Below are 25,711 nucleotides of genomic sequence, written 5' to 3'. Positions count from 1 at the left end.
ACTTGCACAGTTAGTCTTGTTTGTGAGCTCAATTGTGAGCACTGGCAGTCTTGTCTCTTAGAGTTGGTCCCGATCTGATTACACCCTTGTTGAAACCCAGACATACACATGTTGCGCGCAGATTTATTGTTATCTATGTATTGTATTAAACTTGATTTCTCACCAACACGCAAGTGTTTGACGTTTTATTTTAACACATGTTCAGGTTTGCAGTAGCTGTTTTGGAGCTCGTGGACACGTAGGAAGTTTTCTTTATTTTTGACCTAGATTAAAATGTATCAAGACAAGTTATTGCTGTTCGAATACTATGATTTATAATATATTGATTTATGATGATTTATGTTATCTTATTTTTGCTTTGCGCGTGCGCGAATGAATGTATTTATTAAATATTGACACCCAATAGTGTCACGAGTAATGAAACAATATGTGGCGCCCCGATGTATAATCCGCCTTTGGTCGGGGTGTTACAGATTGGTATCAGAGCCACTCTTGTGCCATTCGGGATGTTGGGACACGCCTCATCGAGGACGATGAGTCCAAAGGGGGTTGTCTGTAACACCCTTGGCAAACACAACATTGTCCCACTCTTAGGCTATCCCACATCGGCCGTGGACAAGAGAGATCACTGGTTCATAAGTAATGTCCTGCCTCTTCAATCACCAACGCGTTTTGGGCAACCAAAAACAAATTCGTGAGCTCTTCGTGGGCAGAGCGGACAATATTGGTGGTGCGAGGGCCGGATGTTACAATTGGTATCAGAGCTCGTTGACTTTAGGATAGGTGGTTAGACGTAACGGCCTAGAATACCTAAGAGTCCCCTCTCGCGCATGAGAGAAATCTCATGTTTGCGCGCTTATTGTTAATTACTCGTTATTTATGAATATGCTCGCGCTTGCGCAGTGTATGATTTTATGTTTTATTTCGCGATATTTCGATTTTTGTTAAATTTCGATTTTTATTGATTTTACTTACATATTCGTTTGTTGGGATTGAAAAATCCGAAAAGTCATGGTGATACATGAATAGTTGATTTTCAATTTCCATTTACGATTATGTTCTGAGGTTGGAGACTTGAAAAGTCATGGTGATACATGAATCGTCAATCTCCAATACTCGTTTGCTCGTATATTTTAAATTGGGAATTCGGAAAGTCATGGTGATACATGAATTGTCGATTCTTGATTCGAATTTGTTACCTTTATTAAGTCTGCATTTAGGGTCATTTATTTTACTTTAACTTTTGACAGTAACTGACTCCGTGAAACCAAGCTTTATAAGATTAAAACTTTGCGCTAAAACCAAGATATTAACTAAAATTAAAATTTTTCTTAGAATGCCTCCGCTATCTCGCCGATTTCAGAGAAGAGAAGCCTCGCGCATGCGTAGACAGCAACGTTCCCAGGAAATGGCCGCCGCGATAGCCCAAGCCTTGAGCCAAAACAATACCTCCAGTTATAACATTAAATCCTTCAATGCGGGTAACCCTCCAAAGTTCACAGGTCTTGAAGGAGCCACCGTGATGCTCCAATGGCTCGAAAAGATTGAAAACACTTTCCTCCATACCCAATGCCCCTCAGACAGACGAACCCTGTATGCTTCCAGTGTCCTGGAATCCAGAGCGCTTACATGGTGGAATGGAGTAGCTCATGCGCGTGGCGCAGAAGCTGCTTCCAGCATGCTCTGGGAGGAATTCAAGGAAATTCTGACGCGAGAATTCTGCCCTCCCAACGAAATTAAGCGCCTAGAGGAGGAATTTTGGAATCTTAAGCAATACAGCGGTGAAGCGCGCGAGTACGCGACGCGTTTCCATGAACTAAGCCTGCTTGTCCCTCACCTTGTTACCCCTTCCCGCCGAGCCATAGAGAAATTCCTTGGGGGTCTCCCCATGGAAATTCAAGATTCTGTATGGGCCAGAAACCCAGTAACCCTCTCTGACGCCATCGAGTTGGCCGCTGTGCTCAGCGACAACCATGTCAGAGCAGGAACCCTGTTCCTGCGGGGAACAGAAAAGACCAAACTCACCAAGACTGTCACTGAACCAACAGAAACCAAACCTGAACCCTCGAACCCTAACAACCTCAAGCGCAGGCGCAAGGCCTATGCGCTTACCAACCCGCCCATCGTCCAGCAACCCATTTACCAACCGCCAGTTTATGCGCCTAACCCTCTGTCAACCTACCCAACGCCTCCTGTAGTCCACAACTATGCCTTAACCAATCCAGCACTCCCTGCCCCGCCAACTAAGAAACCTTACACAGGAAACCACCCCTTTTGCCCAACCTGTAGACTCCACCACCCACCTCAAGTCCCATGTCGACTTTGTACCCGATGTGGCCGTACTGGTCACCTTGCAGAAAACTGTAGAGTCCTTCTCGCCAATCCAATTGCACCAACACCACCAGTCTACCCGCAAAACCCTCAACCAACCTACCAAAACCCACGACCCAGATCGTGCTATAACTGCGGTGATCCCAGTCATTTCCGGAACGCGTGCCCGAGACTACAAGTGCAAATCACACAGGCGAATCCGGTGAACCAGATTTCAAACCAAGTGACGCGTGGACGAGCTTTTAACATAACCGCGCACCAAGCGCAAGCGAATAATGACGTAGTTAATGGTACATTTTTACTTAACGGATTTTATGCCTCTGTACTTTTTGATACTGGCGCCGATCGAAGTTTGATCTCTCGCGCCTTCGAGCTGAAGCTTGCGCGACCGCGCAGCGATTTAAAAGAAAATTTTTCAGTTGAATTGGCTAATGGTGAAACTGTTTTAATTAACTCGGTGATTAAAGATTGTACGCTTAACCTTAACGAAAACGATTTTCTGATTGACCTCATCCCTATGCCTCTTGGAAGCTTTGATGTTATCATTGGTATGGACTGGCTTACGCATAATCGCGCCGAAGTTATTTGCGCCAAGAAGATGATTCGCATACCTCGAGAAAATGGTGATCTTCGCATCTACGGCGAAAAACCCTCCCGCGGTCTTAAACTTATGTCTTGCGCCGAAGCCCGAAGGCTCATGCGGAAGAAGTGTATTGCATTCCTAGCCCATGTGGTTAAACCTGCTGAAGAGAAGAAGCTTCGCGATATCCCTGTTGTGCGTGATTTCCCTGAAGTTTTTCCTGATGATCTTCCTGGTATCCCTCCCGCTCGTGAAGTCGAGTTCCGTATTGATCTTGTCCCTGGTGCTTCCCCCGTGGCTAAATCTCCTTATCGTCTTGCACCCGCTGAGATGCAAGAATTGGCAAGCCAACTTCAAGAGTTGACTGCTAAAGGATTCATTCGCCCTAGCTCTTCGCCCTGGGGTGCTCCGGTGTTGTTCGTTAAAAAGAAAGATGGATCGTTTCGCATGTGTATTGATTACCGCGAGTTGAACAAACTCACCATTAAAAACCGGTATCCTTTACCGCGTATTGACGACCTCTTTGATCAACTCCAAGGTGCCTCTTGTTTCTCCAAGATTGACCTCCGCTCTGGCTATCACCAGTTGCGCATCCGCGATGAAGATGTTCCGAAGACTGCTTTTCGAACTCGTTATGGCCATTTTGAATTCTTGGTCATGTCCTTCGGTTTGACCAACGCACCCGCCGTTTTCATGGATCTAATGAATCGGGTGTGTAGGCCTTTCTTGGATAAATTCGTGATTGTGTTTATCGATGATGTTCTGGTGTATTCTAAGACCAAGGCCGAGCACGAGCAACATCTTCGGTTGGTGTTGCAAAAGCTTAGAGTTGAGCAACTCTATGCTAAGCTTTCCAAGTGTGAATTCTGGTCTGATGAAGTACAGTTTCTTGGTCATGTTGTAAACAAGATGGGTATTCATGTCGACCCATCCAAGATTGAAGCAATCAAGAACTGGATTACGCCATCCTCTCCTTCTGAGATCCGTTCCTTTCTGGGCTTAGCTGGTTATTACCGGCGCTTCATTTCGAACTTCTCGAAGATCGCTTTGCCTTTAACAGCTCTAACGCACAAAGGTAAACCATATATTTGGGGCTCGAAGCAAGAAGAAGCCTTTCTAACGCTCAAGCGTTTGTTGTGTGAAGCTCCTGTTCTTGCGCTACCTGAGGGTAATGATGATTTTGTCGTGTACTGCGATGCCTCCAACCAAGGTCTCGGTTGTGTTCTTATGCAACGAGGCAAGGTTATCGCTTACGCATCAAGGCAACTCAAGGTTCATGAAAAGAATTATACAACTCACGACCTCGAACTTGGTGCAGTTGTTTTTGCCTTAAAGATCTGGAGACACTACCTTTATGGTACTAAGTGTATCCTCTACACTGACCATAAAAGCCTTCAGCATATCTTTGATCAGAAGGAACTTAACATGAGGCAACGCCGATGGAACGAACTCATCAGCGATTACGATTGTGAGATCCGGTATCATCCTGGTAAGGCTAATGTGGTAGCCGACGCGCTCAGCCGAAAACCCTGCCAGCTTAACTGTATCTTGCCGCGCACCCAGCTTCACTTCGCGCCGATTCAAAGCAACCTTGAATCGCGTATTCGTGACGCGCAGCGCGCATCCATCAGTAATGGTAACCTTCGCGCCGAGTTAGCGTGTGGCGCGGAAGCACTCTTTGTCCCTAATCTGAGTGGAATTCTCTGCTATCTTAATCGCATCTGGATTCCCTTTGATGAGAATCTTCGCGCTGATATCCTGAGTGAAGCACACAAATCTCGATATTCTATTCATCCCGGCGCTGACAAGATGTACAAGGATTTGCGCATTACTTATTGGTGGCCCGGTATGAAAAAGGATATTGCTGTGTTCGTAGCTAAATGTCTGACTTGTTCTAAAGTGAAAGCTGAACACCAACGCCCATCTGGTTTGCTCGAACAACCAGAAATTCCTACGTGGAAATGGGAATGTGTAGCGATGGACTTTATTACCAAGTTACCTTTGACAGCAAGCAAACATGATAGCATTTGGGTAATAGTGGATCGTTTGACTAAGTCTGCTCACTTTCTGCCCATTCGTGAAAACTACCGTGTTGAGCAGCTCGCGCAGCTTTATGTCAAGGAAATTGTCTGCCGCCATGGTACTCCTTTGAGCATCATATCCGATCGCGATGGCCGTTTTATATCTCGCTTTTGGAAATCTCTCCAATCTGCACTAGGAACTCGCTTGGACATGAGTACGGCATATCATCCTCAAACTGACGGTCAGTCTGAGCGAACTATTCAAACTCTTGAGGATATGCTCCGATCTTGTGTTCTTGATTTTGGAGGTAATTGGGATTCACACCTGCCTTTGATTGAGTTCTCTTATAATAACAGCTATCATTCCAGTATCGGTATGGCCCCATTTGAAGCACTTTACGGTCGTAAGTGCCGCTCCCCGATTTGTTGGAGCGAAGTGGGTGAAACTCAAATCACAGGACCCGAACTTGTTCAAGAGACAACCAATAAAATCGCCAAGATCCGTGATCATCTGCTGACTGCCAGAAGCCGACAGAAGAGTTACGCAGATCGTAGGCGAAAGCCTCTCGAATTTCAAGTTGGTGATCTTGTTCTCCTCAAAGTGTCGCCCTGGAAGGGTGTTGTCCGCTTTGGGAAGAAAGGTAAGCTTGCTCCTCGTTATGTTGGACCATTTAAGATTCTCGCGCGTGTGGGAAAAGTTGCCTACAGACTTGACCTGCCGCCCGCGCTCAGTAATGTGCATCCAACGTTCCATGTATCCAATCTCAAGAAGTGTTTAGCTGACGAGAACCTTCACATTCCACTTGATGAAGTTCAAGTTGATGAATCTATGCATTTCGTTGAGAAGCCTGTTGAGATTATGGATCGCGAGGTAAAGCAAACCAAGCGCAGTCGTATCCCTATCGTGAAAGTTCGTTGGGAGTCCAAGCGCGGAGCCGAGTTTACATGGGAAAGGGAAGATCAAATGAAGATCAAGTACCCGCACCTGTTCTCTGCGCAACCTACTTCGAGATAAATTTCGGGACGAAATTTCTTAAAGTAGGGGAGACTGTGACATCTGCCCCGATCCGACCCGACCCAGGTACCCGTTTCCCTTATCCGATCTTTTTCTTTTATGATTTAATATATATTTATACTTATATTTTACTTTTAATAATAATATATATATTTTCCTTCCCGCCTCTTTCTCTCTCTTTCTTTCCGCCGTCCCGTCCCTCTCCTTCTCTCTTTCCGCCTTCTTTTCCCTCTTGTCGCCGTCCCGCCCTTACGCCTTGTTTCCCTCTTTTTCTCCTAACTCTTTGCTTGTCCTTTGTTCCTTCCCGCCTAAGGTTGTCTGCGCAGCTCCACGCACCAGACCCCTTACAAGGAATCCTGCGTGAAGACCACCTGTTTCAGCGATACGCGAGACGAACTCTTCTCGCAGCGCGCTAAGAATTATAATTCTTCTCGCAGCACGCGAAGAACGGTAGTTCTTCCCGCGACGCGCTAGGAATTTTAGTTCCTCCCGCGGAGCGCTAAGAAATGTGATTCTTCCCGCGGCGCGCTTAGAAATGTAGTTCTTTCCGCGACGCGTTAAGGTTAGTTCTGTCTGCCTTCGCGCTCGCGCTCTCTTGACCTTCTGTGTCAGCCTTCTCGCGCTAACCCTTTGAGTTTTCTTCTGTTTAATCTAGCCTTTTGCTTTTGTGTTGTCTTATCTTTTGAGCTGTTGACCTAATCTGCTTTATGTCTGAAAAGTTACTTTCGGCGCAGCATGCGCACCAACCCCATTGGTTGACAGATAAAGTGACTGACATAATCTTTTGAGAATCTGCTTTTGCCATGCTTGACCAGTACCTTTATCTGTCCTCTCCCATGCCTTTTTCTGAATCCTGTCAGCCTTTTTCTCTTTTTCCCTGCTACCATATCTTTTGATATCTTTACTTTTCAGAACTTTTTACTGTTGATATCTTTTCTTTTACTTTTGGAGATCTTTTCTAGGGTTTGTGTCCCCTAGGGTTTGCCTATATATAGTACTATTTTCTTAACACTTCACACACTACACTTATTCTCTTCCTCCCTTTTTGCTCTCTGCCGTTGTTCTTCAGCCGCCTCCCTCCTCTCTTGCCTCCGTCTTCCTCCCTGTTCTGCCCTGTTTTCCGGTAATATATTATATAACTTACTTATTAATTATGCTAACTTATAATCAAGACTTAAAACAGATCGTTAAAACAACAATCTTATTTATAGGTTAACTTGTGCTTGTTTAAAGTTGGTTCTTGCTTTATCTTACACCGCATCGTTTATCAAGTGAGTAATCTCGTACCTAATCCCTTTTTGCTTTTAATGTTTTGGGATGTTCATGTGTTCATACAAACTTAGAGTCTTAAACTTGTTTATGAACTTTAGTCGCGCAGTATCCCATGTGTTGAGGACGTAGACTTGGCTGTTTATTTGTATGTGTGGATCATTAACCGTCTTGTCGGTCTATTCCGCAGTTTTCATGGTACCATTAGATGAACACGGGAGAACTATCGTTTATGATTTTCTCTTTTGTTACACTTGCACAGTTAGTCTTGTTTGTGAGCTCAATTGTGAGCACTGGCAGTCTTGTCTCTTAGAGTTGGTCCCGATCTGATTACACCCTTGTTGAAACCCAGACATACACATGTTGCGCGCAGATTTATTGTTATCTATGTATTGTATTAAACTTGATTTCTCACCAACACGCAAGTGTTTGACGTTTTATTTTAACACATGTTCAGGTTTGCAGTAGCTGTTTTGGAGCTCGTGGACACGTAGGAAGTTTTCTTTATTTTTGACCTAGATTAAAATGTATCAAGACAAGTTATTGCTGTTCGAATACTATGATTTATAATATATTGATTTATGATGATTTATGTTATCTTATTTTTGCTTTGCGCGTGCGCGAATGAATGTATTTATTAAATATTGACACCCAATAGTGTCACGAGTAATGAAACAATATGTGGCGCCCCGATGTATAATCCGCCTTTGGTCGGGGTGTTACAATAACGGTCCTTCAACTTCAATCAAGTTTTGTTAATATATTAAATAGTTACACAATTCCCCTAATTATAAACCACCTACCCCACGGCTTTTTAACGGCCGTAACTTTTTCACACGTTAATATTTTTTCTAAAAAAATACACCATAAAAATGAGCATTTTGTTCTCTTTTATTTGAGTATAGTGTTGTTATAGTTTATTAATTTTTAAAAACTTAACTTGTCACGTGATCATTTATTACCGACAGCGGGTCGGACATGTTCGGCTAATGGTGTTGGAACAGGTTAATACAAAAAGGGTTAATTTAGTTCATGTCGGGATGAGTTTAGATCGAAAGGGCTCATGTCAAAACGGACTTCAGGTTAAAACATTTTCGGGTCGGAACATGTCCGTCAAAACGGACTGAGTTTTGAAATTACTATACATTTTATCTTTGCTTCTTGCTTGTCGATGTCACACCCTCAAAATCCACTAACGGAGTTTTACCGTCAGAGGGTGTGAACTGGCAGGATCGGAATCATCAGTTATAATCAAACCATAAAATAAAGTTTCCAAACCATGAAAACGTTTACGAGTAATTAAATGCGGAAGCGTAAAAACCTTTAATCAAAAGTTGCGTCACGCAGGACGACTTAAAACCAAAGATAACCGTTAAAAATAAGTCTGTAGGACAAAAGCGTTTTCAATCAATGCATGTTCCTAAACCGCGCGCCCGCCTCGGCTACCTGAGAATAACATACTAAAAGTGTCAACACAAGGTTGGTGAGTTCACAAGTTATATAAAATAAATCGTTTAGCGTTTGCGTTCAGCGTTTTACGTTAAGCGTTTTGCGTAACCACGTTACGGCGTTTTGCGTTAAGCGTTTTGCGTAACCACGTTACGGCGTTTTGCGTTAAGCGTTTTGCGTTACCAGATAGTGTTATGTCAAATTATATATCGATAGGTAGCTAGTCTATACAACAAGTATTACTAAGTGTTCGACACCGAAGCTGACTCGTTTAATAAGTGCCTTGTCACCAGGTCCTCCAGACCATGGTACGTGTTAGCCAAAATTACACCCGCTCGACTTCCAGTCGAGTTTAGCGTTGGGTGGGGTTTGTCAAACCCGGTAGTACTACTCAACAGTGACTCGCTATTCTAAATATTAACCGGTTTGATGTGTAGGACTTCAAATATTTCGTTTGCCACTTAGCCTTTACAAGTGATATATAATTTATAACAAAATCTTAAATGCATTGTGGAGTATGTTATCTCCCCCAAGTGAAAAACGTTTGAAAACAGTTTAAAGAGGGGAAAGTGAAACTCACTGTTTGCGAAGAATTTCCCAAAATAAATCACCAAGATGCGCGTCACCGAAAAACTCTCTCTAACGTTCTAAAATAACAAAGAGATTTTTCTAAGTGTCGGAATATTATCGAGTCTCTAGACCCGGCACATAATACCTATGCACATAACATGTTTCGTGTTTCGTTCGTGAATCGTGTGTGACTTTAACAAGTGTTTTTGTGACACATCACATGTGTAAGCAACCATATACGTGTCATGTATTCATAACGTACATTACTAGCAATTCTTCCCCGTAAGGGCATTTTGGTCAACAATTAACAATTAACTAGCCATTATTCCCCATAAGGGCATTTTGGTCAAATTATGACAATCAATTAGCAGTTATTCCCCGCAAGGGCATTTTAGTCAAAACACGACAATAAATTAGCAAGTATCATATTTCATGCATTTTCACAAAACTCAGCAGCTAGTTTCATCGAGACAGAAATCCTACTAGAAAGATTATACTACTTCACCGATCATAGCATCTCAATCAATTTACCAAAAATCATCACAGAAGCACATATGTCTTAGGTTTCCAGAACATATTTTATTACATTTTTATTCCTCATAGTTTTCTCACAATCATCAAATCATTACAGCAAACTCATAACAGTCAAATTCATGCGCAACAGAATGTTATTTGCAATTCCCGTTCAAGGAAAAATCCAATAAATGCAAGACCACTTGGGTTAGGTTCCTAACTCAATGAGTCAACTTCCAGAAGTGGAACCAACCCAATTGGTCTCGTAGTTCATGAGATATAACATTTACAACATAACCTAACAGCAGGTCTAACAGCTCAGCTTTGCACAACATTTTTGTAAAATCATAAAAGTTAACTTCTACTTGTCCAAAAATTACAAATTTATACTTTATAGAAACTAGACTCAACCTAGTTTACTGCAGTACCAATAATCTCAACCAATTTTCACGTTTACACTTCGTTACAGTCACTTAAACATCATATACACATTCTGTCCAGAAACTGTTTGCATCCAAACTCCACATAATAACAATCTATGAACTATCATGCATTCATATAACCATCTAGACTCCATAAACACCATCCATGCACATCAATTACATATTACATACTTGATTAGGGTTTGTGTTTGAACTCAAATCAAAGACACAACAATCAACATGCAACAAGATTCAATCTAGTTATCAAATCCTCATTCAATCAACCACAATCATTAGCTATATACATACACAAAAATCGGCTGCTTAGGGTTTGTTATTAACCCAACAAACATCAAAATCAAGCAACAAGAATGTATAGAATGATCAATTATACCTTCCTAGCACCTAGTTCTTCAATCACAAGCTTGAATTCTTGGTTGAATGTGTGTGTATGGTGGACGGCAGCCAAGGAAGGTGAGGAGAGGGGTTCCGATCGGCACTTAGGGTTAATAATAATAATAATAGTTAGGGTTAAGTTAATGATATATTTATAGATGTACAAGTTACACTCAAGTCCCTCTACTTTCAAGTGTTGTTTTTCTAACTTAACTAACTTAGTTCTTGTTTCTTGTCTAGCATTACACACAATATAATCAAGTAACACATATGTTAACACATAATTATCACATAATTATTGTTTTGACGTTTTTCGTTTATTCATCAATCGTTTGCGTCAACTCGTTTGCGTTTCGGTGCAATTCCCGAAAGACTACACATGTAGTAAGTGTTAAGCGTCATTTAAACCCTAGTTTAAATGTAATGAAGTGTGTGTTATAGATTCAGTGATCTTAAGTTTGAATTGACGGAGTTGAGTTAACGGAGTTAACCTGAAATTGACGATTGTTACAGTCGACACCAGTTACCGCGCGTTCAAGCATCAGTTACATGGATGGTGTTTTTTATACATACCGGGTTTCTCGCGTATAGGCCTTATGTGACGCACTTACTGGCACTGGTTACACGTCCGTACGAATCCGCGTGAAATCATATCACCTTTGGGTTACGCACATACCGTGGCGAGGTTACAAACGTACTAACACCGGTTGCGTTTGCGCATACATCGCTGCATCGTGCGGGCAACTGACTAGTTATTTATAATGTAATTCGATTTTTAAAACTGACCCGGTATAAAGGCATGGTCTATTAATAAACCAATTTAATTATTTTGACTTAAATTTAAAATAATTATGTTTTCGTCACTCTATGAATCATACTAATCTTCTTCTTTACGTGTTCTAATTAAATTACGTATTTGCCGTTCTAAAAAAATAAAAAATTACATATTTGAAAAATGCTCTAAATTCAAATACTATTTAATTTTGGTTTAGTATTACTTCATCTTTAACAATATATATTCAAAGTGTAAAGAATCGTTTGGACCCATTCATACTGTTAAAATGGTCACACACAAGTTAACGTTATTATAGAATAAACATATGCTATTAGTGTTAAGATAAACAACTCTTACTTTCAAATAAATATAATTAAATTGAAGCTTTATAAAAGTAACCTAGATGAACAATACAATGACTATTAAGTACTTAAGAGTAAGGAACATGTCCAAGGATGGTTTGAGACAAAATTATTTTGGGCGAAAAATGGTACATGCACGGGATCAATGCATAGTGTCCCTTTTGCCAATAGGGCAAAGTGGAGCCAATTTTTTAGGGTGTTGGCGTGGATTATGCACGAGGACATACGTCTTTTGGTGGTGTAGAATGCTATGTGCCAAATGTTTTGAAGATCGTATTTATATATACAATTGTGTTGTAACACTTAGATTGAATCACATGTGTCTTATCCGAAAAGCCTCAACAATTAAGGAAAGTCGTGCATTGAAAGTACTTGCACTTGTAGCGTACGGTTGATCGGCAGTTGTGATCATCTGCAAGGAGTCTAAGATAGAACGAAACTAGTTACTCATATCAATAAGCGGGAGTAGTGCAGGACAGTATAGAAATTAGTTGCTCATATTAGTATAAAAAGTCTGTTAAAACAATATAAAATGACGGTTTTACACTTATACTTAAGAATTTATAAAAAAAATATGTAAATCCGGGCCCTCATCTTCCACATCTTAATGGCAATTCACAAACCGACAAGCGATGAGAAAATAAAAAAAAAAGATGACAGTTACTTGTGGGTCTGTGGCTTAGAAAAAACTATTACTTTCTCATGCTTCACTAAAACAGCCATCTCAATTTCATTGCAAGAATTGGTGTTATAATATAAATTTGGATTGCATAATTAAGCTAATCATTGTGTAGTTTATTTGCAAGCTATTCATTTATTCGCTAAAATACAAGACCAAATATATTGAGTCCTAATTAAACAAATCTAGCCGTCGGTTTGTCATTTTTTTATTCAAATTAACAATTGAAAATTTGCCTAATATCGTTGGCTTTCAAAAGAGTTAAACTAAATAACTAATAGTTGGTGAGACAATAAGCAAGAAGCAAAAGTGTAGATCAAATGCATAGAGAAGTAAAAGTGAGACCAACTTGGTGTAATCAAGTTATCGGCATGAGACATAACCTGACATGACAATAAACCCACTTTTGAATGACATTTCTGGTTCATCATAGCCATAAATTTAACGGTATCATTAGTATGGTTGTTCAAAAAGCTCAAACCCACCCTGGCTTCAATCGTGAAAAATCTACCCATGAGTGGGTTGGAATTGTACCACAAAAATATTAGAAGTTGGTCTTTGAAGGTGTCTATAAACTATTGCATCTTTTCTTACATTCTTGCATCTATTCAAGGTTATCTGCTACATCGTCAAAACAACAACAATATTCCAAAATGTCCAACTAATATGTCATATTTCCGAGTTTAAGTTTAGGTAACACGACTTCGAATTCCTGAAAGCTAGTGTTATTCTTTCAGTATTTAATCATGTATGCAATATAAGTTGACTAGACATGTATAAATCCACCCGAATCCGTATCATTAGACCATACACAACCTCATACATGCCTTATACTCAAACAATCAAACACCCATCAATCCAACAACCCCACAATGCCACCCAATTCAACATGTTCCAAATCAACACTGAGCTTAAAAACCTTGTGAAATCAGGTAACTTGAGTCATGCACGCCAACTGTTTGATGAATTGCCTCACAGAGATGAAGTCACATGGACCACCATCATTTCCGGCTACGTAAAGTCCTCGGATCCATCCTAAGCGTTATCATTGTTTTCCGCCATGTGGGCTAGTCCCTCGCAACGAATGGACCCGTTTATACTTAGTTTAGCACTCAAAACATGTGGTATAATAATATACGGTTCTAAACGAGGCGAATCGCTTCATGGGTATTGTGTGAAAACTGATTTTGTGAGTTCAGTTTTTGTGGGAAGTGCTCTTTTGGACATGTATATGAAAACCGGGAAAGTTAATGAAGGCTGTCGGGTGTTTAACGAGATGCCGATAAGGAATGTGGTTTCTTGGACTGCAGTTATTACCGGGCTGGTTCGTGCTGGTTTTAACATGGAGGGGATTTCATATTTTGCTAACTTATGTAGAAACAATATGACGTATGATTCGTATACATTAGCTATTGCATTAAAAGCGTGTGCTGACGCGTGTTTGATCCGCACGGGTAAAGAAATACATGCACAGACATTAAAAAAAGGGTTTGAAGCAACTTCATTTGTTGTGAATACTCTTACAACAATGTATAGCAAGTGCGGGAAAGCAGATTACGCGTTGTATTTATTTGAAAAAATCAAGACGAAAGACGTCGTTTCGTGGACTACGATAATCACATCGTATGTTCAAACGGGTCAAGATTATCAAGCGGTTGAAGCGTTCTTGCGTATGCGTGAATCAGAAGTTGTCCCCAATGAGTACACTCTTGCAGCCGTTATTTCTAGTTGTGCAAATATTGGAAATTTTGATTTGGGTCAACAGTTACATGGTCACGTGTTGGCTAACGGGCTTATGAGTTGTATGTCGGTTGGGAACTCGATAATGACGATGTATTCAAAATGCGGGATGGTACGTTTATCTTCGATTGCTTTTGATGAAATGACTGAAAAAGATATTGTTTCGTGGAGCACGATAATTGGTGGGTATGCGCAAGGAGGTTATGGAGAAGAAGCTTTTAAATACCTTTCTTTAATGAGAAAAGACGGACCGAAACTGAACGAGTTTGCGTACTCGAGTGTATTAAGTGTATGTGGAAATATGGCGATTCTTGAACAAGGTAAGCAAGTTCATACTCACTGCATTCGTGTCGGTTTGGATCATACGGCTATGGTAAGAAGCGGTTTGATTAACATGTATTCAAAATGCGGGTGCGTAAACGAGTCTTTAAACATATTTAACGAGGCAAAGCATAACGATATTGTGTCATGGACCGCGATGATTAACGGATACGCTGAGCACGGGTCGAGTCAAGAAGCGATAGACCTGTTTGAGCAGCTTGTTAAAGTCGGTCTAACACCCGACGCAGTCACATTCATTGGTGTGTTAACTGCATGTAGCCACGCCGGTCTAGTTGACTGGGGCTATTATTACTTCAACCAAATCACAAACTACAAACTTAGAGTGTCTAAGGAACATTATGGCTGCATGATTGATCTCCTTTGCAGAGCGGGACGATTACCTGAGGGTGAAAACATGATAACCAGCATGCCATATAACGACGACGATGTGGTATGGTCAACGCTTTTGAGGGCGTGCAGGTTACACGGGGACGTTGAGTTAGGGGCGCGTGCTGCGAGAAGGATACTTGAAATGGACCCGAACTGCGCGTTGACGCATATAACGTTGGCGAATTTGTATTCGGTAAAAGGTAAGTGGAGGGAGGCTGCAGAAGTGAGGAGATTGATGAGGATAAAAGGTGTAATTAAGGAGCCTGGATGGTCTTGGATTAAGATTAAGGATTGTGTGTTTGCATTTGCAGCTGGTGATCATTCAAATAATCAATGGGAAGATATGTGTTGCATATTGGGATTGTTGTCTTTAAAGGAACAAGTGTTTGTTAATGGAGAAAGTGTGTTAATTTATAATGCAGATGAAGTTGAGGAGAAATTTTGGTAGTGAGATTTTCAAATTCTTTGTTGTGAAATGTTTAATTTAGAAAGACATACTTTCGTCACAAGTTTTTTTTTCTTAATATTTTGTTATTATGTATTTTCGTTGTTAATTTATTTATTGCAAATGCTACAACCATAGCAAAGCTTGTAACTGTAACAAACTTCATGTAATTATATGTATATTAATTTGGGAGTGCTAGGTAACTCACAAACTACTACTGTTCTACCGCGACACATTTTGGAGCGTGACGTACAAGTGATTACAGCGGACAGTGGCTAAATCTTGCCACGTACTGCATTGCGTGTCCTTCACCTGTTGTTTGTTCCTGTAATAACAGAACCACTTCATCATTGAGCTGCATGCCATTCTTCTCCATGTTTCCGGTCAGTTAAATCCTTTTCTTTGTTGGTTAATCGAGTCGATTACGTGATAATTGTTGTTGTCCTGCTGCAATTCGTACCTTAAATTGTCAGTAATGTTGCCCCAATTTGTGTTCTTCATTAATTGACTAAATTAGGTTAAACGTTGTTGTCGTTTTGTTTCAATTGGAGCTTGGGTTCGTACATTTATGTTGACACAAGTGTTAATTCCTCGAACTAGGTGTCAGTTAGTTGTAAATTTGTTGCGATGTTGCTCTAATATGTTTTCCTTCCGCTATTAAAAGTTGTTATTGACATGGTTATTGATTCAGCAATACTTTACAAATAGGGGATTTAAAAGCATCTTTTGTGATTTTTAAGTATTTGCTATTCAACTGTTTTACGCCTATGTTCATGGAAACTAGAATGTTGTTAGATTTGATATCTGGTCTTGAATTGGTTCAGCATACATGTAGTGTTAATCACTGTTAAAGCATTTTTGTGCTAACCATTTTTATTGGATGAGTGCTGGATAACAGATCATAATAATATACATAAACAATTGCATATCATAATAATATGCATAGCACATGAATAATTACAGATCAAGTTTGCATGCATAATAATGCAATCTCTTTTATTATAGTTAGGCATTATATGAGAATTTTTTTTATCTATTTTGTTGAACTTGAATTTTGCTATTCGAGTTCGGTTGCAGTTGTTCCGTGTCAACTTAAATCTACTTGCAGTATGAGTTCATCTTCCAATTCTGTATAATGGTCTCTAGATATTACATATTTGCCTCTTAGGTTTGTCTGCTTTGTCTATGCTTCGTTTACTCTACCGTTGTTTAGTTGTTAGATGTTTATATGTTAGATTACTTTCACGCCTTTCTTTTCCTGTCAATATTTTTTTAGTGCATGCTCGCCATTTTTTAACATAAACATTAATCTTTTTTCCTTAAAAAAATCTCAAAGCACACTATTGAACTAATATTGCAGGTCAACACGCAACAATGAAATAACTGCCCGTTCACCACCAAAGGAAATAAACATTCAAGTCCTGAAAAAATGGAACTGGCATAACAAAAAGAATATCTGAGCTACATCTTTGCTGACGCACAGGTACATAACAAAAAGTTTCACCCTTTGGTTTTGAGCCTTAACCAAAACCAAACTGAGGTTGAACACTAACAAATGAGGTATTCTTTTAATGGACCAGATAAACCAGTTATTATGTTTAATTAAAAGACCAGCATACAGATGTGGTCACAGACGGCCCACAATTTCTAGCAAACACGTTTAGAAACACGTCTGTTTTAAATATGCAGCCCCACAATTTTGGTTACGAGTTTTATAAACCGGTCGGTCATTTGTTCATTTCAATTATCTTCTTTTTCACTGTTTTGTTTTCAGCCTTAATCAATGACCTGAACTTCAAATTAACAAATAATATGTTCTTTTGTTCGCGTGGCCGACCGCACTGCCCCTGATCTGTTTGTTTTTAAATATGCGAATGATAATTTTTAAACGTACAAAACTGCCCTTTCATGACATTTTTGTTCCGTTTAATGTAGTTGACCAAATTGCTCCTTACCCATGTGATTCATACCGTGATCCATTTGTTTTTATATATGAACACAACTGAAATAAAACAAAGATTTATTGAAAGGAGTTTTAAATCTTCTTAGTTTTGACTTTATATAGACTTTAAAAATATATTAATTGGATATCAATAACTGGTATGGACCCGTTAACCGGTTAGTTACACAACGCAAACCCGTTTCACTCAAAGAAACCACTAGCCTTAACGTTTTGTAACGAAGCTACGTATGCTTAGTTCATCTTCTTGAATAGAGCAGATATTATTATAGCATGCTTATAAACTTCAGGCCTTTTTTTGTTTTTTCTCATGCTTTTATAGTTTTATTTATGTGCATGTAATTAATGTTCTCCTCAAAGTTCATGCAGCATACTTTGTAAACACTATCACTGCAGACAAAGACACAACAACCAAGGCAGTGGTCTTCGATGAAGCCATGACCAACATGCTTCAAACAACACGCGAAGACATGATCGTGATACGGGGATACATAGACACACGAATCATCCCAGACAAGATCTATGCAATCCGAGTTTACCGGCACTCACCCCGTCACCCTTTGTATAAAACTATGTAACCGTTACCCTTTGTAATGAAGTCATGAAAGTAACTGTTTTGCAATGAAGCCATGAAAGCTAAGTCTCTCAAGACTCTGTAGCAACAAAAGCAATAATCCACACCTCCATGCCCTTGCCGCGAAGCGCGGGTACACATCCTAGTTATTATAGTTATTGAAGTTTGAAGAAGCGTGGATCGACTTACTTGTATACGATCAACGTTCCTCGGGTATGAGTGTGCTATATCACCGATGGTTTTCCGAGATACGAGTTCTTCCACCTACAAAACGAACAGCACCGTGAGCTTACCCCTCAGAAAGGGACAGAGGGGTCCTCTTTGGGGTAACCCTCCGGTGTGAGAATAAGATATTGTAGGAGAAGATAAGAATGTGAAAATGAGTAAAGGATTCAGAATATATTTCTTGCTTGACCACAACTGTGGAGGTGGTGTGGTATTTATAGTATTAGGGTTTCCAATGATTGGGCTCAGACCCAATTAGGGCCTTTTTGGCATCCTCCTATTGCTTCGCGCCACGTGTACTTAGGACACCTGGTGTTTTTTCATTGATTATTCTCTGACCAAGGTATTTTACCTGACCCATGTGCCATCACATGGTGGCACATGGGTTTTGCTGAGTTGTCCACCCTTTATTGGCAGCTGTCAACATCAGCACATTCTTTATTCCTTAAAAGATACATTCTGGAATGTTGTCTGATGAGTACAATCATGGTTGTCCTTATCCTGATTTGGATTAGACTATTGTCTCATTTGTTGTGTTGTCCTTTATGCGCCTATCCCGGGGATGCGCAAGGTCTTCTCTTTATTCTCACGCGCAGATGTTTCATGCGCAGACGTGATATGCGTGAGCATGTGATATGCGTAAGCGTATGTAATATGCGTGAGCATATGTGATATGCGCCACGCGCAGATGTGATATGCGTGAGCATATGTGATGCGTGAGCATATGTGATATGCGCCACGCGCATAGGTTTTGGCTTTGTGTCTTCATGACATCCTGATTTCAAGCCTCGTCTATATCTTGTGGGTTGACCCGCCCCGCTCGATGTTAAGGCGGGTGCATACCCCTTCAAGCCCCCCCAGTCTAATGTGTGTCTTGTCTCGCGCGAGCGAGGTAAGATAGATATTAGACTTAATAGTTTGCTCTTTCAACAGGGTTTGTCTTTTCTTTTTCATTTCTCATGTGTGCGTTGCGCGAAATTCTATCCCTTTGGTTAAAACGAATCGTCAATGCACGTGGTTGGTTGATGCTGACATGCATCAGAGATGGAGACGTTATGTGTCAGACCTTTCACGTGCTCGAGGTGCTACAGTTGCCTTTCACGTCTCCTCATACAGTGTCAGGAACACGTGTCGCGCTTATGTTGGCCTACGCCTGCGAGTGGGGGCGCGTGAGCGTAGATCTGATTATTACTTGTTTCTCTCTCTCCCCTGGGCCTATAAAACCAAACCTTTTGAACGGTTTTTTCTTCATCTCCCTTGTCATTTTCAGAGCTTTTGCTTCTTCAATTTACATTCCGATTAAGAGCTTTTATCTTTGCTTCCAGATTTCCGTGCTTAAAGTAACCATATTGTTCGATTCGCAATTGTATGTCTGATAACCCAGACACCACAATTTCCCCTAGTAAAGGCCGTGTAAAATCAGTGGTGATGTCTACTTTGAAGAAGACCGGCAAGGGTAAACGGGTTGCCGAGGCCTCGTCGGAGGAGGGAGGGAAGAACAAGGCGGTGAAGAGATGGGATGAGATTCCCTGCAAGTTGAAACAATCTGACTTTGATAATCTCGTCGCCTCTCAGGGTTTTCTCCCTGAGTATGGCTGTCTGCTCCCGGCGACCGGGCAAACGGCGGCGGATCCTCCCGCCGGCTATATCTCTTTATACTCTCATTTTTTCACCCACTGTAATCTTCGTCTTCCAATGACGAGGTTTATAGGTGCGCTCCTCCAGTTTTACGGGATTCATATATCTCAGGTTCATCCCTGTGGACTAGTGCGCATGACTCATTTTGAGTTCATGTGCAAAGCTCAGCGCGAGGAGCCCACCCCTCGGCGCTTTCAATATTTTTATAAGCCGAAAATCCAAGATTCTTGGTTCTCATTCACACCGCGCAGTCAGAAGGTTAACTGCTGCACTGTTTCCTTCAAAAGCCTTCATGACTGGGCTGAAAAATTCTTTTATATCAAGGCTGGTGTGATTCCCATCCGCATGACTATGCGGGCGATTACTTCCGTGCCCGCGGATGATGACGTTCTTAAGAATCCATCTGGCGCGTGGGTTAAGAAGCTATCTGCTGAACCATCCCCCGCCAGGAAAATTTGCGAGGAAGTGTTGGTGGGGGTTGGCATGAGCAAGAGGTGGATTGACAGCGGGACTGAGCCTGTCATCCATGTTGATGGCTCAGGTGGGTTGTTTGTTCATTGCATTAATTTTGCGCGAGTATAATTCGTTTTGCTGATATCACTTGTCTTGTTTTATGCAGAAAGCAAGGAATACATCCACGCCGCCTATGACGAGCATACGGAAGGTGGCTCTGTCGCGCTGAGCGCTGGGGAAGTTGCTTTCCCTGATCGCTTCGATGATATGTTCATCCCTGTCGATTTAGAATTTTGTTTTGACAGCGATGCGCCTGGTAAGCCTTTGTATTTGTGCTTAGGCCCTTAGAGTACCAAATTTGGTTTTAACATTTCTGTTTCGCGTATTGTAGATGCGCTCGCTAATTATGAGTTGGAGCTTGTGGAAGAGGAAGTGGAGGAGGAAGAAGCTGAAGCGCAAAAACTCAAGCGCAAGGCTAAAGGCAAAACTGGCGCAGGGGCCAGTAAAAAACAGAAAAAAGATGATGCCTCTGTTGCCCAGAATCTTCCTCCTACTCAGGCGAAGGGACTTGAGAAAACCAAGGGTTTTACTTCCCAGTTTTCCTCGTCTTCTTTGCCTCGAGGTGTGGGCAATCCACCAGTCCACACGAGGTATGGGGCTGCCACCTCATCTCTTCGCGCGGCGGACAAGGGAAGCGGCGCTGCGCCTGCTGTTCCGTCTTCTCCAACAGGTATACTTTGTTTATATTTTGTGGTTTTATGAGCGTGATTCCGATAGTTATTAATGAAGCTTTGTTCACTCAAATGTTTGTAGAGCCGGCAACGTTGGTGGCTCAACCTCAGGCGCAACAAGGTGCCGAGGCTACGCCGAAGGTTGTTTTGAAGTCCCCTGTTTTACCCTCGAGAAGGGGGAAAATGGACTTCATGGCGATGCTTAATTCGCGGACTGCGGTGCGCCAAGGTATTTATTGCGCTTTGATTGTCTGATTTTTTCCTTTAGTTCAAGTCATGAATCATTTAATAGGAATTATAGCTGGCACACAAGCTGCTGGTGGCACTGCTAGCGCTGGCGCCGTTAGTTTTGCTCCTGCTCCAACAAGTACTGAATCTCCTCTCATTGGGATCACTAAGGAGCAGGAGACTATTTTACGCGCTGATCTAACAGCGTCAAGACCTCCCTCACCTCCTCCTGCGCGCAGCTCTCGTGAGACTATTTTTGATTTTTCCAAGTCGCAGGAGAAGAGACCTGTTATGGAGGATGATGAGGTCAATTTTGAAGATTCTGATGGTGGCCGCGTAAGTCCTATAGCGCCACGAGATTTCGTGGCGCAGCCTTCTTCTCATGGGGCAGGCAGGAGCCCATCAGCTGGCGCTAACCTTTCTGCCGGTTCTCCGCAGGTATAAGTTTATTTTGCTCCGCTGTGCAGACTTCCAAATTAGTATTTAGATAACTAAAACGTTTCTTTGTGTTTGTAGGGAGCCGATCACATATACCGCCCGAGCTGGAATATCACTGAAGAGAGCTCATTCCAATCCATGGGCATATGTGAAGACTTTTGGGCTCACTCTGTTCCTCAAGGAGGTTTCAAGAGGACCGCGCTCGCGTGGACTTGCTTAATGACCACCTTTTTGCTGGGTCTGCGTTTTTTGCTGCCTCCCAAGAGCTTCGCAGTGATTATATAAAAGTACGTGATGCCCTTGCGGAGGCCAAGCAAGAGGCTAAGATTTCTGCTTGGAATCTTTCTGATGCCCGAGAGAGGGCTGAGAAACTCCAAGCAGAACTTAGCGAGAACCGGGCAAGTGCCAACGCTGCTTTTGTGAAGCGCGGGCTTGAGCTTCAAGCTGCGCGGGAGAAGCTGCAAGCGGCAGAGGCAGACGCGACCAAGTACGCGCGTCGAGCGCGTGACCTGGAGTTGGAAGCAGAGGCGCGTGACCAAACTATTGCGCAGGTTAATACTGACAAATCTTTATTGAAGAGTGAGGTTGCGCGCCTGAAGAAAGAGCTCGATGCTGCGCGAGTGGAAAAGAATGAAGCCTTGGCGGCAGCGGCGTCTGACAAAGAAGAGCTAAAACAAGCCAAGGAAACTGTTGAGTTGTTAAACTCTCAGATCCCTGCTCTTGAGACGTCTGTTTCTTCCCTCGCGCAGGACCGTCAATGGCTGATTTCACAGGGTGTGACTCGTTGCGCTTATGCGATGAAATACTCAGACGAGTTTCAGACCCTTGTGATGGATTGTAATGCGGCGTCGCGCTTGGTGGGTCGAGCTGAAGGGTTTAAGGATGGTTATGAATATGGCATGCTAAAGAAGAATCCATCCGACTACCCTTATCAGCTCGACGTTGTCTGCGCTGACATGGCTGAGGTGGGGGAGAAGTACCTGAATACTCCAATTCCCATCCTTGAGCAGGTATTTTAACCTTAATGAGTTTACTTGACTTATTTTCATAATCTTTTGTACTCATACTATTTCTTGTGACTTGCAGATAGCCGCGCTTGCTGACCAGCCCGATCTTGGCGCTTTAAAGAAATTACTTGATGAATGTGAAGGGACTGGTGGCATTGATGATAGCGCGGGCAACGCTACCTCTGCCAGCGGCTCTGGCGTGGCCAAAGGACCTACTCCTGACTCTATCATAATAGAAGACGACTATATTCAAGACGAACAGCTTGATTATGGTAAGTTTGGAGATGACGGGGAGCGGGCTGCGCCAGATGCTGAGGGAGGAAGTAATGATGAGGACGATGAAGAGGCTGATATTGATATAGAGACTTGAAAAGCCCTTCTTGTTTTTTTTTTTTGTATTTGTAGTTTTTACCTCATCATTTGTTTTGCGCATTCCCAATTCATCTATTTATATTGCATGTTTGTACTCGTTGAATATAAGATATGCTTACACATTGAAACTTGAACAAGGCTGTAAGGAAATTATTTTATTTAATCCTTAACAGTTGTCATATTTCAAGTTATTTTGCAATATTCTGAATATGCTGACACGTGCCTTAGCATTTCATTGTTCCTCTTTTGCGCGACGTTATCGTGCATTTATTATAGGGAATTATGAATGAGTTTTTTAGCCTTTACGTGTCAGTATGTGTTACTCTGCTTATATCTATAATAATCCCATGCGCGGCCCCGACCTGAGACCTTAACAACTATGCTTTGGCATGTGCTTTGCCTTAGTTGTGCTTAGGTATTTTTATGGTCCAGCTGCGCAATACGTAGGATGGATGCTATGAGTAATTTGAGCTAAGGCTCATATTATTGGGCTAAGGCCCTGAGCTAAGGCTCATATTATTGGGCTAAGGCCCTGACGTTTTAGAGTTAAAACTTGTTAACGTGTTTGAGCTTGAAGCTCGCGCATGTATGTTTTACTTTTTTTTTTTTAGTTTGATGTCAATACAATGTTGTCATATTGCTCAAAATTAATAAAGGGAAGTGTGAAACATGTATGCAAAAGGTAATAAAACGCATATTAAGGGAAAATAGCGCGTATCATTATTCATAATGGCTTAAAAAGCCTTGATTACAAATTTGACCACTTTTACATGAAACATTTTCTAAGTTGTGCTGCGTTCCATGTGCGCGGGATCTTCTTTCCATTTAAATCTTTTAAAGCGTATGCGCCTTTTCCCAATTCTTCCGAGACTTGATAAGGTCCCTCCCAGTTGGGAGACATCTTTCCCAGGGGTATTGCGCGACTAGCTTCATTGTTTCGAAGGACAAAATCATTCTTCTTAAAGTGGCATTCTTTCACGCGTTGATTGTAATATTTTTCTAGTTTTTTCTTGTATTTGGCTTCACTGATGATAGCCGCCTCTCTGTGCCCTTCAAGTAAATTGAGATCCAACCTCCTTTCTTGCTCATTATCCGTCTTACTCATCATGAGCACTCTATAGGATGGGCATCCAATTTCTGCTGGAATCATAGCCTCCGTTCCATAGGTTAGGCTGAACGGGGACTCGCCATTGCTGGTTTTGCTTAATGTCCTGTGCGCCCACAGGACATTAGGTAACTCCTCGACCCATGCATGGGACTCTCCCTCCAACCTTTTCTTCAGCCCATTCAGCAAGCTCTGGTTCGCGCGTTCCACTTGGCCATTCCTTTGAGGATGGTATACTGAAGTGAAGACCTGGTTGATGCGCAATTTCTTGAGCCAACTGGATATCTTCCTGTCAGTGAATTGTTTGCCATTGTCGCTCACGATTTCCATGGGCAGGCCAAAACGGCATACGATGTGGCTCCAAATAAATTGTTTCATCGCCTCGGCTGTGATTTTTGCTAGTGGCTTGGCTTCAACCCATTTTGTGAAATAGTCTACTGCCACTACCAAAAACTTTACTCGCCCTGGCGCTTGCGGCAAGGGACCCACAATATCGATTGCCCACTTGTGGAAAGGCCATGCAGAGGTCACCGGAATCAAGTTGTTCTTTGGTCGCATGGTATTTGGCGCATAGCTCTGACACGCTTTGCATTTTTGGATCTCTTTTAACACGTCCAAGTACGTGCCTGGCCAATAGTAACCTGCGTTCATTGCCTTGGCGACCACCATGCGCGGGCCAGCATGTATTCCACAGATTCCTTCGTGTATCTCTCTAATCACATAGCTTGCTTCCTCAGCGTCTAGGCATTTCATGAGTGGTCCAAGATAAGAGCGTCGATATAACGTACCATCGAGCAGTTCGTAGTTCTGCGACTTGTGTCTTATCTTCCTCGCCTGTGCGCGATCGTCTGGTATCTTTCCCTCCTTCAAGAATTCCATTATTGGAGTTATCCATGACGAAGGTGTTGTATGAATTACAAGAACAGACTTCGCTCCCACTGATGGGTTGCTCATTACTTCCTCCCTGACATCTTTGCCAAAGTGATCGAAGCTGGTTGATGCCATTTTGCTTAGCGCGTCGGCAGACTTATTTTCACTGCGCGGAATGTGTATGATTCTAAAAAGGTCAAATTGTTCGGTGAGTTTCTTCGCCTGCTCTAGATACAGAGGCATGTTGTTCTCCTTGGCATCATAAAGGCCATTGACTTGTGCTGCTATCAGGTATGAATCTACATGAGCCTCTAGCTTTTTAACTCCGAACTTGTGCGCGATGCGCAAACCAGCCAGCAGGGCTTCATACTCAGCTTCATTGTTGGTGCTCTTGAAATCCAACCTGATTGCGTAGGTATACTCATGATTTTCTGGATCCACTAGTTTGAGGCCTGCGCCGGACCTTTCGTTGTTTGAAGCTCCATCAGTGAATAATCTCCAAACGTTTTCTTCATTATTGGCTTGCGGAGGGTCTACTTCGCGCTGAGCCTCTTCGACTTTTCCTTCAGGGATTTCTGCGATGAAATCAGCTAAGACTTGTCCCTTGATTGCTGGACGAGGCTTATAGGTGATCGTGTGCTCCCCTAATTCCAGCGCCCATTTTGTCAGCCTTCCTGAGAGCGCGGGACGTCGCAAGACTTGCTGGATGTTGTAATCAGTCAGGACTTCAATAGGATGACCATTGAAATATCTGTGAAGCTTGCGCGACGCATGCGTTAGTGATAAAACTAACTTTTCTATGATGGTGTAGCGCGTCTCAGGATCTGTCAGC

General features: G+C 42.0%; 1 pseudogene; it reads left to right on the top strand.

Annotated features, from left to right (window-relative positions):
* Positions 1-13,154: 13,154 nt before the first annotated feature.
* On the top strand, positions 13,155-15,281 carry LOC143538028 (putative pentatricopeptide repeat-containing protein At3g47840 pseudogene; annotated as a pseudogene).
* Positions 15,282-25,711: the final 10,430 nt, after the last annotated feature.

Source organism: Bidens hawaiensis, unplaced genomic scaffold (assembly GCF_021521415.1).
Source record: "Bidens hawaiensis isolate Kalapana, Puna unplaced genomic scaffold, B.hawaiensis_p1.1 tig00011466_1, whole genome shotgun sequence".
Lineage (NCBI taxonomy): Eukaryota > Viridiplantae > Streptophyta > Magnoliopsida > Asterales > Asteraceae > Bidens > Bidens hawaiensis.
The sequence above is the reverse complement of the archived record's forward strand: the minus strand, read 5'-3'. Positions and strand labels throughout refer to the sequence as shown.